Source organism: Saccoglossus kowalevskii, chromosome 6 (assembly GCF_978046115.1).
Source record: "Saccoglossus kowalevskii chromosome 6, keSacKowa6.1, whole genome shotgun sequence".
NCBI lineage: Eukaryota > Metazoa > Hemichordata > Enteropneusta > Harrimaniidae > Saccoglossus > Saccoglossus kowalevskii.
In genome coordinates, this window is record NC_140646.1 from 19,707,193 (window position 1) to 19,713,634 (window position 6,442).

Sequence of the window (6,442 nt, forward strand, 5' to 3'; positions counted from 1 at the left end):
GATTCTAAACGACGCAAACTCGTCATGAACTCTCACACAATACACAAAGAATGTCGCAAAATATATCCACAATTTACGTTTTAATGAAACAGAAAGTGAACGTAAATTTTTAACAATATTTTACAGGGGTTTTAAAAATAGTGTTTCGATTAAGTACTAGGCAGTATACAGAATAAAGTATAGGCTATTGCTACATAACACCACAACTGCCTTATTTATTGCAACATATTACAGCACTCATACATATTGCTACATTGTGACAGTACCTTGGTACAATCAACACTTTCCGCCAAATTCACTTGTATTCCTAGCACTGAACAGCACACAGCGAATATTACCCACACAACTACACAGCCTAATAATACACATCGACTGATTCGTGATGTTCCAAGATTTCAATACACGGAGTCCCAATTAACGAATGTCCGTATTTAGGATTAGCAACCGAAACATTGAAGCCACTTTCATCCATGTATTTTAAACGATGCGGATCTACAACACGCATTTTATCAATAAATTCTCGAGTGTAATTTCGTTCGGTGAATCTTTCTACGCCTGGAGTATTTAATTTCTTCCATGTCCAGTCTCTACCTGTAAATCTGTGGCGAACGGCGTTGAAAAACGTAAACACACACATTTGTTTCCGATACTTCTTGAAGTCTCTCCTGCATCTCACGATAAGTGATTGACCTGTCCGCTTTAAGAGGTTCAAAAAATTTTAAATCTCCAAGCGGTAATTTGGTGGGTCTCCCCCTATGGCCCTATTCAAGACTGATGGTTTTGTCGAACTTGTTCGTACGTATCTCAGCCATACTTTTCGGACCCCGGCCGCGGTTATTGAAAACTTACGCCCTACTTCAGGGAACACTGCTCTTGGTACCTCACCGGTATTCATATTACCACCACTCTCCACTATTTCCTTTATGATTATTTGAGATAAATCATCACTGTGTGACGTTCCCTTCTGGTAGAGTCTGTTTTGACAATTATAGTTTGCCATAACCAATATTACATCAGAATCTGAAACACTGACACGGGCGGCGTGCAGGATCGGGCTTTCTTGTCCACGTAGTTTGTAGTAAAGACGCCAAGTAAACGAAGTGTTACAATGTGATCACATTTTGGTTAAAATTATAAAGAGTGCAACCTGATTTGTCTGAATGTTTGGCTGTCGAATAATGCTACATTCATACATCTAACTACCAAATCGTATTTTTAAAAACCTTGTAACGGTAATAAATACGAACTCATTATAAACTTTCTTGAACACTACAGTCCAGCTACGTTGGTCATTTACTGACTGTCCGAATCATATATGACAAACGGACGTTTTCTTGGAGCTGACGTTGTAGCCGCAAGTAGAGAAATGTTGATTTCACAGTTGTTAAAAAGTGTAGTCGGTGAACGAGAAATTGCTCGACAAGAAGCAATTTGGTTCACAGTTCTAGATTCGGGCGTAGCTCGACTAAGAATATCGGAAATGTGGTATGATCTTCCACGGAGACAGTATCGTAGTGCTGTAAACTTAAAAACATTTTTGTGCCCAGTTATCTTTATGATTTGGTGTGGTGGAATACGGCTTTCGTCAGGGTTTGTACAGTCGTCTTCCGAACAGAGTAGTTTGTTTTTCTTTCGGTAAAGGACATGGAAGCGGCAGCTCGGGGTATGAATGATGCTATCTTTTTTTCCCTATCGGACGAGAAGAATAAAATAAGTGAGTTGACACGAGATGCGGGAATCGGTTGGATATAAAACGGACCGTCGAGCCCGCATGTATTAATCGGACGGTGTCGAACATGCTCTCTATAAATTTTGACAGGGACCCTGGAACTGTCGGGAAGAGCAAACATACGAGGGGGGACCACATGCCGATCATCATACTTTCCATCACGAGTCTTAGTGTCGCATTCTTTGAACTGCAGAAATCCCGGCCGCGAAGTCCAAAATGTTTGGTAAGTAAATACCACAGCGTAAAATTTAGGGTGTCTCCATCGGCGGTCCCTAGTTTACCTTCTTTCCACATTGCGTCTTCTTCTTCCGGAGATATTGCTTCACTGACGTGACTACCGCAACCGAGGCCAGTTTTCTTGAGGAGCATCTGTTTTGCCTTCAAAGCATCATTTGTCAACGAAAAGTGTTTATCACACAGAGATACTCTGTAGTTGTTTTTGGTGAGATATCTTTCTAAGCTATGCTTTATTGCAGAGACGGATCCTGGTTCATAATCAGTTCCTTTCTGTTTCTTCAAGTTAACAAAGAATGTGGCCAATTACTCGTTCAGTGTCTTACCTTACGATGGTCGGCATATCGGCTCTGAATACAACTCCGTATCTTTGCGACATCTGGTTCAGTTATACGAACTGTGCTTGCTTTTCGTTGTGATTTTATAAAATCGTCCACAGCATATCGTCAGCCATTATCGAAGCGCAGACGACGTTGTTTGTAAACAGAAAGTAGTTCCAGGAAATAGACGCGTTTACCAAATTATGGTAAACGGGGCCCGGGCGTGATATGGAAAATTATTGCACGGCTCGCGCATTGGGATTCCCATAGCGTTACGAGGTCAGGCAATACACGGTATATGTTAATAACAAATAAATTATCCATACTCACCTACTTACTCTGTACAATTCTGATAGATGTTTTGCAAATATAAGATGAGAACTAAAGTTTGACTTCTTGTAGCTATTCCACATTTCAAAAGTACACTTGTCTAAGTAGATTTGGATTCTTTACTTTCTCATTGTGGCAAGACTGAAAAAGGAATAGTAAAATTAAAGAATATAGTGTAGCTTCAATCCTTTCAGTGCATTATCAATACTCAGATTTGAATGTACATAGTCAGTGTTACATTATATCATAGCAGTCAATACCATACTAGAATCAATGCGATTTTCACTACAAATTTCAGACACTGTTCTTGAAAAGCATTTCCATTCATTTATAAATGTTTATCTAGGTTCGAATAGCAGATTTGATTAATTCTGACATGCAATACTTGACAAGGATCATACTTCGAAATGGCAGAAATGCTCAATTTTAACATTAAAATGACTCAAATTTGGTCATCCTGAACCTGGTCGGGCATAAGTGCGATATATTATATAACGTACTATAAAGTTTCAACTTGTGTGGTCAAGACATGTCAGAGATACAGCTTCTGAACAGCATTTGTCATAAAAAATGGCCGCCGTTGGCCATGTCAAATCCTTTATAGAGTAAACCTGTGCGCAGTTATCATCAGTTGGCATACACACTAGAACACGAGCTAAACATGACAGTTGAGTAAAAAAACATCGTTATAGCCTACAGTATCCAACTTTTACGCGCTTTGTAAAAGCCAAGAATTAATTAATTATGCAAATTAGTTGTTTAATATGCACACATTTTTGGATTGGTATATTATTAAAGAGTTGTCTAATATCGGACAATTATCATTTTACCTTGACTACTAGAGTAATAAAATTATTCCACCTTCTGATAATCATTTAGATTTTATGTCTCTATCGGAGAATCACTGGTCCAAGAACAGAAGAACTTAAAAATGAACAATCTTTAATATCGATCTAAGTACGATTTTTAAGCAGAATTATTGAAATTCACCAATATTACAGAATATATTTTTGGAATAAATGATTTTACCAGACGAGAAAAGAATACAATGTTTATCTGTGTTGCAGTCGTTATATGAAAATATGTATTTACTCATATATTATACAACCTTTAAAATGGACTAATTTAAGATTACTGACCAACATCTGTATTTTTCTAAGAATTTAATACTAATCATGTGCTGCAGCTGGATACAGAATTAAAGTACGTAATGCGGTTGTGAGCTTTAGGGTAAAATACTAACAAATTTATTTTACACCCAAAATGCATAGGTTTTGACATTTCAAAATAAAAATAAACATTTGAAAGCACAAAATTCTGAAATCTTGTGGTTTCTGATGGCTGGTAAAAAAAGCGAAGCTCTATATTCATCCGGTGAATACTACATATAGCAAAAAAGTCATATGGAATGCACTTTATTTCATTACAATTTGAAATTGTCAAGCGTATTCAATCTTATTTTAACCAGATTGCACAAACTAGAGCTCTGATTCCTTCAATGATTCTGATGATTGTATATAAAATTTGCAGGCTGACATTGGGTTTCTTATTTTGGTATAAATATTATGGTTGATACACTGGTATGGAAATGGTCAGGCTCAGGGACACATCGTCCTACCCGTACTGTATCACTATCCCCATCCCACCCAAACGACACGAGCGAGATAATCTAGCGATGGTAACATCATGACGATTCACAATACAGCTGATCGCCTATAACGCCCGCTATCGATAACATGTTCGTGAAAAGTTCAACGAAGAGACTTATTAACAATCTGTCGTACAGCCGTCCTATTTCACTGCTCGATTTACAGCTATAAGAAACGTGCAACAAACAATTACTATAGGCTATAAATACACATTTTATTGAGTTGTGCTGATCTACAAAAATGATACAATGACTTACCTATTGGCAGACGACAGTGAATATAACCAAGAAAATAAATGGACTAGCCACTTCGTCAAAATGACTTGCAGACGATATAGCCTGCGCGTGCGCAGATGTTCGTTAATCAGACGTTTTACAATATGAAATTAGTTTAAAAGCGTATTTATATATAGTGTAATTTGTTTAAAATTTATATAATATCACTTTTCATCTTTATGTTTGTAATTCCCAACATAAAATTTATAAACCTATATTTCCGGAGTGCAAAGCCACTTTGTGTCCCACATAATGTTTGATGTTGACAAATAGAAGTGCCAATTCATAATAACTCCTTGCACGCGCAGATCCTTCATATAGGCGTAAACTGTCTTTAATATTTCACTAAAATACTAAAAAGCAACAACAAGTTCCGTTTATAAACACTAGTGTAAAGAGATGGCGGAGCGTCATTTTAGCCAAAATCGCTTAGTAAGGCGCATATGACATTTGCTGGTTCCCGACGTCCTTTGCGAATGGTAAGTAGAACGCAGGTAACTGGTAATCGTCTTCACTGGTTCCCGACGTCCTTTGTGGATGGCAAGTAGGGCGCAGGTAACTAGTAATTGCCATATTGTTCCAAGTGGCTGGAATTACGGCCGGAAGTCACGTGACTAAGTGACGTCATTTAAAAACATAATATTCGTTTTCTAAAAACAAGTCTTCATTACGCCATTTCAATACACTATGCGTGCTCAGACTTACCCATTTCTCGCTGTTCCTGTGGAAATTTATAACAAAAGAGAAACAGTTTTATATCCGCTCAACTTTCGAAAGTACAAGGAAACCCCTTCTCTATGGCCACGTGAACTGACGCCAGTTAACCAAGGGAAATAGAACAAGCAAGGAGAAAGTGACGGACTAATCATGATGCCGGAACCGTTACTAGTTACCGGCCTCTTGTGGCTCGGTGCGCCAACCAACCAGCCAACATATGACATAGCAATCTCCCACCCAGGTCTTTGCGCTTTACGCTATAATACCCCTGCAACAGCCTTCATTTTTGTGGTAAATTTCCTCACTACGCACGGCAATTTTCCTGTAGTTGTCACATCTGAAAACGTATTAGACATTCCAATTATTTACTAGTCGCGACTATGTTTTGCAAGGTAATGTTATTGTGAAATGGCGCACGTGATACACTAAAACAGGGGGGGGGCTTCCGTTAACGCACAGGGGCTTGTCGACTGAGCGCGAAAGCCCCTTGGCGAGAACGAAGTTCGAGAAGGGAGGACACTCTACCACCAGAGTGACGTCATAGCTTTACAATTATTCGAATTTAAACAGTAATCAATCATTTACCTTAGAAAAAACAACACAAAAACTGAATACAGTTAAGTGCTAATCTATTCAAACCACCATCACGATCAAATTCGGCAAATTAGCGACAAAATACACGTTTTCCCGAGTCTGAATGACTACCGCTGTATGTCAATTGCCGGCCGCAGCCATCTCAAATGCATGCTTGATCTTGATTGGCTAATAATGTGGGCGTGTCTAAGACCGCTTATTTCAAAATTCCGTGTACTATGGCTGCCAGCACTATAGAGTCGGTGAATTCTGGCAAGTTTCCATTGGTTTCTTGGTGAGCAAACGGTACATTTTTATGTAGAATTGACACCTTTATTCTTGTTATCAATTTAGTTTTGCCCGTGCCTGCTTGGCCTAAAATAAGAAGGTTGTGGCCCTCATTTACTGCGGTCACAATGTTTTCCTCTACCCTGCCTCTACAGTTGCCACGTTGTTTAAAATCAACAGTGAGTTAAGGGGTCTTTCACACACCCACTTTATTAACCAATTAGAAACAACCCAACAATGACTGACGTACAGCGGTAGTCATTCAGACTCGGGAAAACGTGTATTTTGTCGCTAATTTGCCGAATTTGATCGTGATGGTGGTTTGAA